The sequence below is a fragment of the Neovison vison genome, chromosome 12 (assembly GCF_020171115.1).
Source record: "Neovison vison isolate M4711 chromosome 12, ASM_NN_V1, whole genome shotgun sequence".
NCBI lineage: Eukaryota > Metazoa > Chordata > Mammalia > Carnivora > Mustelidae > Neogale > Neogale vison.
Window position 1 is genome coordinate 53,060,431 of NC_058102.1, and position 17,370 is coordinate 53,077,800.

Sequence of the window (17,370 nt, forward strand, 5' to 3'; positions counted from 1 at the left end):
AGAGAGGAGGAAGCAGGCTCCCTGCTGAGCAGAGAGCCCCAGGTGGGGCTTGATCCCAGGACCCTGAGATCATGACCTGAGCTGAAGGCAGAGGCTTTAACCCACTGAGCCACCCAGGCGCCCTGTTTACTTCTTTCTAATATATGCATTCAATACAATGAATTTCCCTCCAAGCACTGTTTTTGCTGCACCCCAGAAATTTTGATAAGTTGTATTTTTATTAGCATTTCATAATATCAGTTCATCATATTTTAAAATTTTCTTGAGATTTCTTCTTTGACTCATGTGTTATTTAGAAATATGTTCTTAGATCTCCAAGTATTTTATTTCCAAGATATCTTTTTATTACTGATTTCTTGTTTAATTCTATTGTGGTCTTTGAGCAAATATTGAATGACTTCCATTCTTTTAAATTTGTTAAGATGCATTTTATGGCCCAGAATGTGGTCTGTTTTGATGAATATTTCATGTGAGCTTGAGAAGAATGTGTGTTCTGCTGGTTTTGGATCAAGTAGTCTATAGATGTCAGTTATAGCCAGCTGTCAGATGGTGCTGATTTTCTGCCTGCTGTAACTCCATTTCTGATAGAGGATTGTTAACCTTTTCAACTGCTGTAGAGCCTGAATAGCCAAAGCAATCTGGAGCAAGAAGAACAAAGCAGAAGGCATCACACTTTCTGATTTCAAACTGTATTACAGGGCTATAGCAACCAAAGAAGTATAGTACTGGTATAAAAACAGACACTTAGGCCAATGGAACAAAAGAGAAGGCCCAGAAATAAACCCATATGTTTATAGTAAATTTCAACAAGGGGGGGACAAGAATCACAATGGGGAATGAATAGTCTCTTCAATAAATGTTTTTGGGGAAACAGGATAGCTACATACAAAAGAAATTGTGCCCTTATCTTACACCATACATTAAAATCAACTCAACATGCATTAAGACTTAAGCATAAAACTGTAAAACCCCTAGAAGAAAACATAGAGAGCAAATGACTTGGCAATGCTTTCTTGTATAAGACACTAAATGCATAGGCAACAAAAGCAAAAATAGACAAATGGACTATATCAAACTAAAATGCTTTTTCACAGCAAAGGAAATCATTAGCAAAGTGAAAAGGTAACCTACAGAATGAAAGAGAATAATTTCTCAAATCATGTATCTGATAAAAGGTTAATATCCAAAATATATAAGGATCTCACATGACTCAATAGCAACCCCCCCCAAAAACCCTCCCCCACCAAAACCCCCAAACTACACCAAAAATAATGATTAAAAAAAGGACAAAAGACCATTTCTCCAAATAGATATTTCTCTAGAGAAGGTGTACAAATGACCTATTGGTATATGAAATGGTGTTCAACATCAGTAATCATCAGGGAAAGGCAAATAAAGCCATAATGAGATAGCACCTCCCAAGTGTTAGGATAACCATTATCAAAAAGTCAAAAGATAACAAGTATTTAGAAACATGTGGATCAGAGGTACTCCTTGTACATTGTCAGTGGAAATGTAAATTGGTAAAGCCATTATAGGAAACAGTACGGAGGCTCTTCAAACAATTAAAAATAAAAATAGAACTACCTTAGGATACAGCAGTCCCACTTCTGGGTGTTTACCCAAAAGAATTGGAATCAGGATCTCAAAGATATATCTGTACTTTCATGTTTATTGAAATAGTATTTGTAATAACAACGACATGGAAACAACCTAAATATTTATGGATAATATAATAAAGAAAATGTGGTATATACAGGTAATGGATACACTTAGCTTTAAAAAGGAAGGAAATTCCATTATACGTTAATAAAAAAAAAATAGAAATGAAGGAAATTCTGCCATAGCTACTACATGGATGAACTTCGAAGACACTATGCTAAAGGAAATAAATCAGACATAGAAGAACAAAAAATCTATTGTCTTATATCAGAAATCAAAAACAATGGAATTCATAGAGGCAGAGGGTAGAATGGTAATTACCAAGGGCAAGAAGAATCAGGGAGATGTTGGTTAAAGGACATATACATACACCTATACATAGTGACTAAGCTTTAGAAATCTGTATAGCATAGTGTATATAGTTAACAACATTGTATTGTATGCATAAAAGTTTATTTTATTTTCTTTTATTTAAATTCAATAAATTAACACATAGTGTATTATTAGTTTCAGAGGTAGAGTTCAGTGCTTTATCAGTTGCATGTAACACTCAGTGCTCATTACATCATGTGCCCACCTTAATGCCGTTCACTCATTTACCCCATTCCCCCACCAATGTCCTCTTCAGCAACTCTCTGTTTGTTTCCTGTAGTTAAGAGTCTGTTATTGTTTTGTTTCCCTGTCTGATTTCCTCTTATTTTATTTTTCCCTCCCTTCCTCTATGATCCTCTGTTTTGGTTCTTAAATGCCACATATCAGTGAAATCACAAGATAATTGCCTTTCTCTGATTGAATTATTTTTCTTAGCATAATACCCTCTAGTTCCATCCACATCATTGCAAATGCTAAGATTTCATTTTTTTGATGGTTGATTAATATTCCATTGTGTGTGTGTATGTGTGTGTGTGTGTATGTGTGTATGTGTGTGTGTGTGTGTGTGTATCAATCACATCTTCTTGATCCATTCATCTGTTGATGGACATCTGGGCTCTTTCCGTAGTTTGGTTATTGTGGACATTGCTGCTATAAATATTGGTGTGCAGGTACCCTTTGGGATCACTGCATTTGTGTCTTTTGGGTAAATTCCTAGTAGTGCAATTGCTGGGTCATAGAGTAGCTCTATTTTTAATTTTTTGAGGAAACTCCATCTGTCTTCAAGAGTAGCTGCACTAACTTGCATCCCCACCAACAGTGTAGGAGGGTTCCCCTTTCTCTGCATCCTCACCAACACCTGTATTTCCTGACTTGTTAATTGTAGTCATTCTGACTGGTGTGAGATGGTATCTCACTGTGGTTTTGATCTGTATTTCCCTGGTGCCGAGTGATGTTGAGCATTTTTTCATGTGTCTATTGGCCATTTGGATGTCTTCTTTGCAGGAATGTCTGTTCAAGCCTTCTGCCCATTTCTTGATTGGATTATTTGTTCTTCAGTTGTTGAGTTTGATAAATTCTTTATAGATTTTGGATACTTGGCCTTTATCTGATATGTCATTTGCAAATATCTTCTCCCATTCTGTGGGTTGTCTTTTGGTTTTGTCGACTGTTTCTTTTGCTGTGCAAAAGCTTTTTATCTTGACGAAGTCCCAATGATTCATCTTTGCCTTTGTTTCCCTTGCCTTTGGAGACATGTCTAGCAAGAAGTTGTTATGGTGAGGGCCACAAAGGTAGCTGCCTGTGTTCTCTTCTAGGATTTTGATGGACTCCTGTCTCACATTTAGGTCTTTCATCCATTTTGAGTCTATTTTGTGTATGGTGAAAAGAAATGTCCAGTATCATTCTTTTGCATGTGGCTATCCATAAATGTTTCTCAAAAGAGTAGATCTTATGTTAAATGTTCTTATCAAAGAAGAGGGAGGGAAGAAACTGATGATGATTACATTTGTGGCATTGTATATGGTGATGGTTTCATAAGTATATACTTACCTTCAAACTCATCAAGATGTAGACATGATATATGTGTGTCTTTTTTTGTATGTCAATCATACCTCAAGAAAAATAACCACTTAGAAATAAAGGAAGGAAAGAAGTAAGGAAGGAAGATAGGAAGGAAGGAAGGGAGAAAGGGAGGAAGGTAGGAAGAAATTGACTACTTTATGCTACACCCTGAATTAGTCACAGTGGTTTCACAATGATGGTAAAAAGAATAAGAACTTTCAATTTTCAGGTGTAAGGAAATAGAAGCGTTGGCATATTTTTAAGAACATTTATTGCCATAGCAGATATGAATTAGAAACCACAAACTGTGGCATTCAAGAAATATAACATTTCTTTTTTAAAAAAATGCTGAATTAAACCCAATTCTGCTTCCATTTTTCCAAATTGCTGGGTGAGACTTAATCTTAGTTTCTATTAGAGCTTTTTTCACACTGGGATTTGCAAAGGAAAATGAGGAGATTGCTTTAGTGTTTGCTTGAAATGGTACTCCTGATATGACCATGTCATTGTCAAATCCCTGAGACCCCTTTGAAGCCTGGTGTTTCTATGTCAGATTTGGGCGTGAGATTGTTTGCGGAGACTAAGAGCTCTGTAGCTCAGAGTGGGCCTCATTTAACTGAGAGACTCTGTCTTGCCTCTTACGTGCAGTGAGGGAGGGGACCTATCGTGGGTCACACAAAACTCCACCCAACTCCTGGTTTTGGATTCTCCCTGCCAATTGGGTTTCTACTCTTTCCTCCCTGCAAAAAACTTCTTTCTCCTCTTCTTTGGGAGCACCTAGAGTAAGTAATTTGCTCAGTAGGCAGGGCTTTCACAGAGTTATCTTTAAGTAACCTCTGCTTCTAACCTTAAAAATTCTTAAGGCAGGAGAACACAAGGGCCTGGCTACACTTTTGAAATAGGGAAGGGAAAAACAAGGGATTAGGATCAGCACAGATCACATTCTTACCAAATCCTTTTTAGAAGTGAAAACAAAACACCAGTTAATTTTCAGTAAGTTATCCTTCCATGCTATTCAGGGAAGGAAGCTGGGAAACTGAGGAATATTTCACATGTTCTGAAAGAAAAATGAACATGTATAGTTTCAGTTTAGGTATGTGCATAGATATATTTTCTTTTTGGAAAAAGAGAAAGGAAAAGTTAAAGGAAGGGAGAACACTCTAGTTATCATTTTGGTAATTTCCATTTTACATATACAGCTCCATAACCTCACATTATTGGATAAAAACACTTTTTGTTCAAAAGACTTTTTTTTTAATACTATGTTGAACAAGAGGGATGAAAGTGGGCATCCTTGTCTTGTTCCTGATCTCAATGGGAAGGCTGCAAGCTTTTTCCCATTGAGGATGATATTTGCTGTGGGTCTTTCATAGATAGATTTGATGAGGTTCAGGAATGTTCCCTCTATCCCTAGACTTTGAAGCGTTTTAATCAGGAATGGATGTTGGATTGTCAAATGCTTTTTCTTCATCAATTGAGAGGACCATGTGGTTCTTCTCTCTTCTCATATTAATTTGTTGTATCACATTGATTGATTTGCGAATGTTGAACCATCCTTGTAGCCCAGGGATGAATCCTACCTGATCATGGTGGATAATCTTTTTAATGTGCTGTTGGATCCTGTTGGCTAGGATCTTGTTGAGAATCTTAGCATCCATATTCATCAGTGATATTGGTCTGAAATTCTCCTTTTTGGTAGGGTCCTTGCCTGGTTTGGGGATCAGGGTAATGCTGGCTTCATAGAAAGAGTCTGGAAGTTTTCCTTCTGCTTCAATTTTTTGAAACAGCTTCAGGAGAATAGGTGTTATTTCTTCTTTGAAGGTTTGGTAGAATTCCCCAGGGAATCCGTCAGGTCCTGGGCTCTTGTTTTTTGGGAGGTTTTTGATCACTGATTCAATCTCGTTATTAGATATCGGTCTATTCAGGTTGTCGATTTCTTCCTGGTTCAATTTTGGTAGTTTATATTTTTCCAGGAATGCATCCATTTCATCTAGGTTGCTAAGCTTATTGGCATATAACTGTTCGTAATAACTTCTGATGATTGTTTCTACTTCCTTGGCGTTAGTTGTGATCTCTCCCTTCTCATTCATAATTTTATGAATTTGGGATTTCTCTCTTTTCTTTCGGATTAGTGTAGCCAGTGGCTTATCGATCTTATTGATTCTTTCAAAAAACCAGCTTCTAGTTTCATTGATACGTTCTACTGTATCTCTGGTTTCTCCCTCATTGATCTCAGCTCTAATCTTGATGATTTCCCTTCTTATGTGTGGAGTTGGTTTGATTTGTTGTTGATCCTCCGGTTCTTTAAGGTGTAGAGACAGCTGGTGTGTTCTGGATTTTTCATTTTTTTTGAGCAAGGCTTGGATGGCTATATATTTTCCCCTTAGGACCGCCTTTGCTGTATCCCATAGGTTTTGGACTGAAGTGTCTTCATTCTCATTGGTTTCCATGAATTGTTTCAGTTCTTCTTTGATCTCCTGGTTGATCCAAGCATTCTTCAGCAAGGTTGTCTTTAGCTTCCAGGTGTTTGAGTTCCTTCGGAACTTTTCCTTGTGATTGAGCTCCAGTTTCAAAGCATTGTGATCTGAGAATATGCAGGGAATAATCTCAGTCTTTTGGTATCGGTTGAGCCTGATTTGTGACCCAGTATGTGGTCTATTCTGGAGAAGGTTCTGTGTGCACTTGAGAAGAATGAGTATTCTGCTGTTTTAGGGTGGAATGTTCTGTATATATCTATGAGGTCCATCTGGTCCAATGTGTCATTCAATGCTCTTGTTTCTTTATTGATTTTCTGCTTCGATGATCTGTCTAATTCTGAAAGAGGCGTGTTAAGATCTCCTACGATTAGTGTATTCATATCAATATGATTCTTTATCTTGATTAACAGTTTTCTTAAGTAATTGGCTGTTCCCATATTGGGAGCATAGATATTTACAATTGTTAAATCATCTTGGTGGATAGTCCCTTTAAGGGTTATGTAGTGTCCTTCTGTATCTCTGACTACAGTTTTTAGTTTGAAGTCTAATTTATCTGATATGAGAATTGCTACCCCAGCCTTCTTTTGAGTCCCATTGGCATGAAAGATGCTTCTCCACCCCTTCACTTTCAGTCTGCATGTATCTTTAGGTTCAAAATGGGTCTCTTGTAGACAGCATATGGATGGGTCCTGTCGTTTTATCCAATCTGCAACCCTGTGCCGTTTTATGGGTGCATTTAGGCCATTCACATTGAGAGTGATTATTGATAGATACGTTTTTATTGACATCGAGTTACCTTTGAAGTCTTTCTTTCTGTAGACTGTCTCTATATTTCTGTTCAATGCTATTCTTGGGATTTTCCTCTTTTATAGAACCCCCCTTAATATTTCCTGCAGTATCGGCTTGGTGGTTGCATAGTCTTTTAAGCCTTGCCGGTCTTGGAAACTCTTTATCTCTCCATCCATTTTGAATGTCAGTCTTGCTGGATAAAGTATTCTTGGCTGCATGTTCTTCTCATTTAGTGCCCTGAATATATCTTGCCAGCCTCTTCTGGCTTGCCAGGTCTCTGTGGACAGGTCTGACGTTATTCTGATGGGCTTCCCTCTGTAAGTAAGGAGCCTCTTTGCCCTGGCGGCTTTCAAGAGATTATACCTACAATTATAATTTCTCAATTTGACTATCAGGTGTCGTGATGTTTTTTTGGAGTGTATAATCTTGGGTGGAGACCGTTCAGCCTCTAGTACATGAACGCTGGTTTCATCCGCGAGATTCGGAAAATTTTCATGAAGGACTTGTTCCACGATATCTTCTAGATTTCTTTCTTTCTCCTCCCCTTCAGGAATTCCAATAATTCTGACGTTGGAACGCTTCATGGCATCATTTATTTCCCTGATTCTGCTTTCGTGGGATTTAAGCTGTTTGTTCCAGGTTTCCTCCTGATCCTTTCTCTCTATCTGTTTGTCTTCCAGATCACTAATTCTATCTTCTGTCTCAGTTACCCTAGCTTTGAGAGAGTTTAGATTAGATTGGAATTCACTGAGAGCATTGTGGACCTCCTCCCTGGTAGCTTTAAGCTCCGCCCTAACATTGTGAACATCCTGTCTGGTCGCTTTCAGTTCGGCCCTAATCAATTCTGTTTGGTCATCCATGGCTTTCTCCAACATAGCTATTGCCTGAATAATTGTTAGCCTGAATTCTCTTTCCGACATATTGTCTATGTTGATAGCCGTTAGCTCTGTTGCAGAAGGTCCATCCTCTGTATTTTCTTCTGTTGGGCATTCCTCCTCCTAGTCATTTTTGTGGGAGAAGACTGAACAGATGTAGCTGGATGTATCAACTCTGGTGCAGTAAGGTGCACCCTGGAACATTTCCTGATCTCCGTCTCAGAGAGAAGCCTCAGTCTGGGTGCAGAAGCTGAATAAATTCCCCCTTGGACGCTGGCAGCGCAGGTTCCAAGTTGCAGACCCTGGGGGCGCAGGATCTTTTGCTCGTCCCCAAAGCCAAGGCAGTGGCGGCTGTCTGGGAGCTCCTGACCGAGAGGTTCCAAGCAGCGATCGCACACTGAGATTTTGCCGCCAGCCCGGGCTGGGAGTGCCCGGCTTGTGCGCACCTCTTTTCAGAGGCGGCTGTGGGTCGGGCGTGCGTCTGGGGCACTGAGAACGGGGCGCTGGTCCGTAAGCCGCAGGCTGGGCTTTTGCGCGCCTCTGTCCCGGGAAAAGTTTCGCGCGCGCGGCTTAGACTTTGAAACAATGGCGCAGGTCAAGAAGCGCCCCCGGGCCTTAGTAACCCAGGAGAGCTCGATGGACGAGCATGCGCATCTCAAGCTTTGTGGTAGGGCTAGCACGCATTCTGCAGACCAGCACAGCTCCCATCCCCTCACAGGAGCCGGAACCCCCGCGCTCTGGGGTGCGCTGGCGGCTTAGGGACCAGGAGCTGGTTTCTCCCCCGCACTCTCTCTGCCTCCATGCCGGGGAGGCCCTCTGGGACCGGGGACTTAAGCCCCTGTCCCTAGCCGCCCCGATTCCCACAATTTCCCCCCGCAATCCTTTGCTCTTTTGGAGTGCTTTCAACCAGTCTCCAAGTTAATGCTGGTCCCCAGACGCAGGGCACTCTCGGTCGGATTGGGGTATTACTTTCCCACCGGTCGCCTCTGGTGGCTCCCTCCCTCTTTTGTTTATCTTCTGATATCAGTCCGCCGTTCCCACTCCGCTTTACCTGCTCACTGGCGTCTTCTGCCCCTGTAGAGATCCAGACGTGTATAAAATTCTGATCTCAGGCTGATTTCATGGGTGATCGGAGTTCTTTGGTAGGTAATCAGCTCACTTTGGGGTACCAGCTGAAAAGACGCCTCTTCCTAGTACCCCGCCATCTTGTCCCCCCTCAGTATTCGATTTCATTTCTTTTGATGGGCTACAGCTGTTTCTTAATGAAATGATAAATCTCTAATGTAAAGTGTTGTTGTTGTTGTTGCTTTTGGCCATGAAACATTTTTTCAGTAAGAAGATTACAAAATGCCATATGTTTCATCATTAACTATTTTGGAGAATATCACTGTCATTCAACCTTATTATGACTTTGCTGTCTTTCTACCTAGACTATGACACTCTGAGCTACTATATCCTTATTGGTTCATGAGCAGTCCCTGGGCTATGGAGGTAAAGGCAAAATGTGAACTCAGCAAGTCCTAATGTTAATCTTGTCCACACTCCTAGGACATAATAACCCCCTCTCTTGGGCTCAGGGTCCTCTTCTGTAAAGTACATATAAAGAAATACTTATTGCTATGTCAAATTTAAGGGAATATTCTAAAGATAAGGGGGAGATAATATGTATGGATGTGCATTGTAACTTGACATACATATCCCTGGGAAACATTATTCTCACTATGATTATGAAGATGAAGTGCAGGCCATAGAGTTGAAAGTCTATTCTTGTTCAATACCTTCAGGCTCAAGTGAAGAAAAAAAAAAAAAGGATTAAAGGGATAAAAGCCCAGGTTTTGGAAGGATAACTGTAGGTTCATTGCTTTGAAGGGTGGGGTTTACACTAAACAATCTTAACACCCTACTTATCATCAAATTACTATAAATCCATTAAATTCTGGAGAACCTTGGAGACCAGCAGAAGAGAAAATGAGGGATAATAAGGAAAGATAATCAGAGGTAAAAAGTGTAAGAAATAAATGAATCAGAGGGATGGAGAGGTCAGGAAAAGGGACTAGGTCTGAAATAATTCATGAGAAAGAGTATTTATGATAAGTTAGCTAAAAAAGTTTACTGTAATAGTTTTAGGGCAGGAAATTCCATTAGTCTTATCAGGTGGATTGTGTGGGTATGGTGTTAATTATTCTTTGTTAGTCCAAGAATATAGTCATGTTGTTTCTCACTGATTTTATTGTTACAGTCTCAGAAAAGTATTGAAGTGGTTCAGACCGACTTACCTCAACCAACAGGGTTGTGACGACTGTGTCTTTTCTCCCAGTTTCAGGGACCTCAGCAATCTCATTTCCACAGAGCTCTGGGGACTGCACTGCCTCTGCATTCACTGAGAAATTCACATTCCTTGAAACAAAGAATGTAGAAAAAAAATGAGCATCCATCTTGATAGCAGTCCGAGCCATCCCTAACAGCTGAAAATGCCTGTGTTCTGTAATCACCTTGAAGGGCTGCCCTTTAAACTTACTACCAGCTGGAATAGGAAATAAAGCTGAAAAAAACTCAAGGCTAATGGACACTGCGTGTTCCTGTACCCAAGTACAGCGCTCGTGGGGCCCAGGTGCAGTGGGAGTACTAGGAGGAAAACACTGTGGGTAGAAATCAAAAGAAGAAAAGACCTAACCTTATGGAATTATATTTGTGGGGAAAAAAAAAAGTGAATGTGATGTCAGTAGTGTTCAGATATCCACCACCCTTGTCCACTGGAGAACCTTTGGAGGAATGTCACTTACCCAGAGTTTTAGGAGTCATCGTCCAAGACAGGGTTTGCCGCTCATTTGCACAGATGCAATAGAATTCTCCTTGCTTCTCATTTTGGGATTGTAGGAAGGTTGGAGAAGTTTTCAGTTCCACACTGACCTATCATTTGCAAGGGAGGCAGAGGGAGAGAAATTACCAGAATATGCACAGAGAGACAATGAATGTGAAGAATTGGGGCCACAAACGAGATGCTGCACTAAATTGGGATTTGGACAAAATGATGTCATGTAAGCTCATGCATTCTTTGAGAAGTATGACGATGGCAATTATGCAAATCAAGGATGATTACTTACTAGGAGGATCTAGCCTTTGCATTAGAGTAGACTGGAGAACTCTGCAGGTGAAGCAGTGGACAGGAGGGAAAAGCATAAATGGTATATTGCCCTTGGGAGCACCACCTACTGGTTTCTGCTTGTTGGTTCTTACCTCTCGTGTCGATTTTTTCCCTGACTTCTTTCTTACCTTTTCCCACTTCCTACAACAGTTACCCCATGTCTATTATGTGCAAGGCATAGCAAATTATGAAGAGTAAGTAAGAAGTTCCTGACTATGAAGATACTGTTTTATGAAGGGGATAATCTATATACAAAACTGTGACAAAATTTACAGGAAAATATGTGCTGTAAGAGAAGTTACAAGCATATTGTGGGAGTTTAGAGATGGGAGACCTTGAAGAATGACTCTCATGGAATTAAGAAAACTGAGTTTTGTGTCAGCATCAAGGATTTTTCTGGCAAAAAGTCTATCCTACAGTAGAGGATGCTCTAAGATTCAGGAAAATTTTTCAAAAATGCATGTGAGGGGGCACCTGGGTGGCTCAGTTGTTAAGCGACTGCCTTCGGTTCACATCATGGCCCCAGGGTCCTGGGATTGGGCCCCACATTTGGTTCCCTCCTCAGCAGGAAGCTTGCTTCTCCCTCTCCCACTGCCCCTGCTTGTGTTCCCTCTCTCGCTGTGTCTCTCTCTGTTTAATAAATAAATAAATGAAATCTTTAAAAAAAAAAAAAAAAGCATGTGGTTTGGAGATCCATAATTTCAACCAGTAGGTCAAATGTCGTCGTGTTATCTTTCTGATTATGTCCTGCTTGCTTAGCACAGACAGTGTTAGTGCATAATTTCCAGAATCATCTACAGTCTTGGGAACAGAATCAGGAGCTGAGGGAAAGAAGTCTTTGATTCTCTTCACCCTCATTTTTCTTACCCAGATGCATTTGGGAAGGTGGTTGAGGACAGTGGCCTTGAGAGTGAAGGCCTTTCCGTTGCTCACAGAGTAGGGCATTGTGAGCTCCCCAAAGAAAGGCTGGAAGGCTAAGAAGGAGGCAGGAAGAGAGAGACCAAGTCCGGTGTCATTGGACAGACAGAGGGCCCCTGCCTTCCACTCTATGATGGTACCAGGGACTGTTACTCCCACTTCTGCCACCCCTGATGAGCTGGGGGAAGATAGAAATGTGAAGAACAGAAAGCGAACAGGTGAAACATCTCTTCTCAAGTGAGAATCAGTATGTGCACATGTGTCCACTAGGTAATGTACTGGCAAACCGAGTTGGGAAAACAAAAGGTACTGAATGCTGCCTCTTTCCCTTATCAACATGTCTCTGTACTTTAAAGAAAAATATTTGAATGTGATTCAGTTTGGTTCTTAAACTTCCCTCACTGTTGTATGATCTCATAAACCAGCATACGTAAGAATCATGATCCAATAAGCAGACCATTACACTTATATAGCTTAGTGTGTTTATGTGCATATTCTAATATTGTTTATGGAAGTCTTCCCCAATGACATTAGGCAATCTAGCATCTGGATACTTTTAGTACCCAAATCTGTTTCCTGGCAGTCTCAGGAATAATTCTTTCAGAATTGCTCATCTCTGAGATAATTTTACTAATGAACCCAAATAATAAAAGCACTTTTTAAGGCCCATCCTGAAAGGATGAGAGGTTAAGACGATTATTTAGAACTTTTCAGAAAGATTACTCTTAGAGTTGAAAATGTGGAAGGACCCACATTCCCTCACCCACAGCAAATGGAGGAGAATGAAGGTATTTACTCCACCACCACCAAATCCCAGATCCAGGTCTCAGGGAAATAAGTCCGTACTGTTTCAGAGATTGGCTCTGGATTTTGCATATTATTTGTGGACATGATATTACATGAGTGAAACTGAGGAATATATGGACCTGCTGCTAAACCTGCTATAAAAATAAGGGAAAATTACAATCTGATTCAAGAAAAAGCATCCATTCATTTCATGGTGCCAGTGTGAGATTTAGAAAAGCAAAAAAAAAAATTTTTTTTTTAGTCTGTTTATTGAAACTGTAATTCAAATGCAAACTTCCATTTTACATACTCTTGCATTAAAATGAATAAATTACTTGCTGTTAGTGAAAAAATAACCTCACAATGCTGTTTGCTTTGTTTCTATGAATATGTGTGTCAACTAACAGAGGGGAGGAATCAGATCTATTTTTCTCTTCTCTTTTTTAAAAATTATTTTTATTAACATATAATGTATTATTTGTCCGAGGAGTACAGGTCTGTGAATCATCAGGCTTACACATTTCACAGCACTCACCATAGCACGTACTCCCTCCCCCCGACAATGTCCATAACCAACCACCCTCTCCCTAGCCCTCCCACCCCCTAGCAACCCTCATTTTTTTTTTTTAAAGATTTTATTTATTTATTTGACAGATAGAGATCACAAGTAGGCAGAGAGGCAGGCAGAGAGAGAGGAGGAAGCAGGCTCCCTGCCGAGCAGAGAGCCCGATGCGGGACTTGATCCCAGGACCCTGAGATCATGACCTGAGCCGAAGGCAGCGGCTTAACCCACTGAGCCACCCAGGCGCCCAACCCTCATTTTTTTTTTATGAGATTAAGAGTCTTTTATGCTTTGTCTCCCTCCCGATCCCATCTTGTTTCATTTTTTCCTTCCCTACTTCCCACACCCCCCACCTTGGCTCTCAAATTCCTCATATCAGAGAGGTCATATGATAATTGTCTTTCTCTGACTGACTTATTTCAGAAGAGCAAATTTTTAGTATTCCTGCTCAGATTGTCTCCCAAGAGTTGTAGAACTTTGGAAATAACTTGTTGAGCCCTTATTCTTTGAGCAGAGAGGAGTCTTTGTTGAAGGTAGAACAGCCATGAGTCCTGGAGATACCATAATTCTATATTGAGTGGAGACTCAGTGGATAACAGGATAATAGGACAAGATAACTTGGAGATGCATTTATGGTTTGTGGGAGAAATAGTGACTTCTCAAGATCACAGAGTATTGTTTCCTCTATGAAAAGAATTGAGCAGAAAATTCCAAACTCTCTTTAGGTAACATATGTCAGTTGTTTGAATTACCAATGGGGTGAACAGAATTTAATAATATCAACTCTTTGCACTATATTGAAACTTGGAAACTCATTGTTCTCTTGACAGTAAGGCTAGAGCATTAGATTTTATTATCTTTATTCTTGGGACGGAGAAATGAAAAATTCAAGATGCTAAAGAGACATTTCCATTTGGTACAGCTCTATAATAGAGACAGAAATTATTTACTGAGAGGGTAGAGAACTAAACACGAAGACTTTCTGGTTCTTTTTTGTTAGAAATAATGCTCAATCGAATTTAAGTGAGGCTCTCCATCCAAGTACTCCATCTGATATTTCAGAATTGCCTTTGTGAAAGAATATTTATAAGGAAAAACATTACCAGATATTTCTCCTCAATATCTCTCAACTGTAAAAAGCATCAATCATAATTTCTTTAAATAAATATCATACATTTTCTTTCCCTCATGTTCTTCTAAGTGGTAGCCATCTCTGTCTCTGCCTTTGGTTTCTCACTGATGTTGCTCTATTATCTCTGTCTTTACTTTTAGGTTGAATAATGGAAACAGATTATTAGTACTCAAGTTTATCTAAATGGATGGTGCATCTAAATAAACTATTTTCTCTTTCCTGCTCCAGATGTCAAAGACCCTTCAACTTCTCCAGCTATTGCAGTTAATGAAGAATGGCTTAATGTGTTATTTTAACTCCATTTATTGGATAAAGACTGTATTTTCCTTATTGTCTCATTTTCAAGGTCAACTTAACTCTCTACTGATCCTTCCACAGTGTTTACATTAAAATTTTATTCTTCTTTTATGTCACAACTCATAAACTCTACTGAAATGCCTTTAGATTAATTTCCCAAGACAAAATATTATTATTATTATTATTATTTTGCTTCCTTTTCCCATCTGATTTCGTCAAAATGTGTTGATCCCTGGACACATTCTCTTATATTTTATTTCACTGCTGATCACAAAATACTTTCTCCTGGACATTCTGTTCATGGCTTTTAAAAGGTCACTCAGTCTAGCTTTGTAATACTTGTATTCATTTTTGACCTTTGCTACTTCCAAGCAAAAAAGTATAAAAACTCAAAACTTAATTTTCTTCTAAATGTATTATTTAGGTGATCTTATAAGGAACATATTAGATCATTTTACCCATCCCTTCTGAAACATCTTTCCATCTTATGCAGAGTAAAAAAGTTAAGTTCTTACAGTGACCTACAAGGCCCTATACAATTTGGCCTCGGTTTTTCCATTGATCTCACTCTCCTCTGATTCACTTCATTCTGACCACAATGGTTCCCTTACTTTTAGAATGTTCCAGACAAGCTCTCACCTTTGAGTCTTTGAGAAACAGAATAGTGTAGAGTTTAAAAAACATGGATCTTGGAGTCAGTCAGATTTGAATCCATCCCCACTCCATATTTAAACTGGCTGTAGCATCTTAATGGCTTGAGTTAGTCTTTCCAGGTTCAGCTTTTCCATTTGAAAAGTGGTGATAACCATAAAAAAGAAAGGGATTGACTCATTTCACTTAGCACTACACTCTCTAACTCCATCCATGTTGTTGCAAATGGCAAGATTCCATTTTTTAAAAATGGATGAATAAAATTCCCAAGGCAGTCAGAGAAAGATAAATACCAGATGATTTCACTCATATGTGGAATTTAAGGAGCAAAATAAACAAGCAAAGGGAAAAAAAATAAGAGACAGACAGACAAACCAAGAAACGGACTCTTAATTCTAGAGAAAAAAACTAATGGGTTACAAGGAAGGCACTTGTGATGAGCACCAGATGATGTATGGAAGTAAAGAAATCACTAAATTCTACATCTGAAACTAAAAAAAACACTGTATGTTAACTAACTGGAATTAAAATAAAAACTTAAAGAAATGGAAATTACAAGGCCATGGAAATTTTAGTTAATGCTGTGGTGATAATAATTTTGCAATATATGTAAGTGCACCATCTGATGTCTAGGTGGCTCAGTGGTTAAGTGTTTGACTCTTGGCTTTGGCTCAGGCCATGATCTCAGGGTCATGAGATTTAGTCTATGTGGAGCTCTATGTACAATGGGCAGTCTGCTTGAGATTCCCTCTCTTCCTCTTCCTCTGCCCCACCCCTCTAAAAAATAAGAGCATTATATTAAACATATATATATATATTTTTTTTTAAAGATTTTATTTATTTATTTGCCAGACAGAGATCACAAGTTGGCACAGAGGCAGGTGGGGAGTGGGGGAAGCAGGCTGCCTGCCGAGCAGAGAGCCTGTTGTGGGGCTCGATCCCAGGACCCTGGGATCATGACCAGAGCTGAAGGCAGAGGCTTTAACCCGCTAAGCCACCCAGGTGTCCCAAAACTTACATATATATATTAAACTCATATATTACATGTCAGTTATGTCTCAATAAAGCCATCTACTATCTCCCTCTCATTGGTCTTCCAAAACAGAGTAAGCCCTCCACGGGTATTTTCTATTATTCATGTTGCTTTCTATGACTGAAATACTCTTCTTCCAGATAGTCTCTTATTTTCTTGTCTTCCTTCAAGTCTTTGCTCAGATTTCACTCTCTTGGTAGGATTCACTGACCATCTTATTGAAACTTGCAACTCCTTTAGTCTTAATATTCCATTCTTTCTTTTAATTCTTCCCATAGCCTTTATCATCTTTTAATAGATTATATAATATACTTGCTAATTTTGTTTACATTCTTTCTGTGTCCATTAGGACATAACCTTCAAAACAGTGAAGATTCTTGTTCTCAATATTTGTTATATGTCCAGAAAGTAGGTCCCTAAGTGTTCAATGACTATTCATGGAACACATACATAAATAATAACTCTAATTTTTATGAATTCTTAATTTGTGTAATTTCAGGCCCTAATAATTTTTATCATTGTCTAACATGATTTTAATCCCATTTTTGGGTGAACAATTTCTCTCTCTCTCATGTTAGGGACATTATTAAAGTTTTATTTTCCATGTATATTGTTCCATGTCATCAAGAACTTTGAGGTTGTATGATGCCTTCCCAGACAGACATGGGAATGGGCTTTATGTTCTTCAAATTATTTTCAAGAACTTTCACAAAATACTCTAACTTTTGTAGCTCTTTTGTTGCATCATATACTTGATTCATTTATATCTTCCTGTTTATCATTCATTATATCTGCCTATTTCAATTCTCAGCTATTTATATCTATATACTTTATAAATTTCTTTTTTTTTTGAGTTATATTATATGGTTACAATTCTATCCTTATTAAATTCCAGAAAATTTCCTTTTCCCTCAAACTTCCATGGTTTAAATTCAAACTTCTTTGTTACTTTCACAATTATTTTCTTTTTCCTTATTCTCCTTCATTTATATAACATGTTAGTTATATCATATTTACCATCACTGAGAAACTCTTTGGAATTTGTGTTATTATTGAGAAAAATAGTCTATGGTCTTTTAAAAGTAAGCTGATAGCATTGTTCTCTTCA

At 38.9% G+C, this 17,370-nt stretch overlaps 1 pseudogene; it reads right to left on the reverse strand.

Annotated features, from left to right (window-relative positions):
- Positions 1-9,463: 9,463 nt before the first annotated feature.
- LOC122890895 overlaps positions 9,464-17,370 on the reverse strand; it is a 45,112-nt pseudogene continuing 37,205 nt past the window's right edge.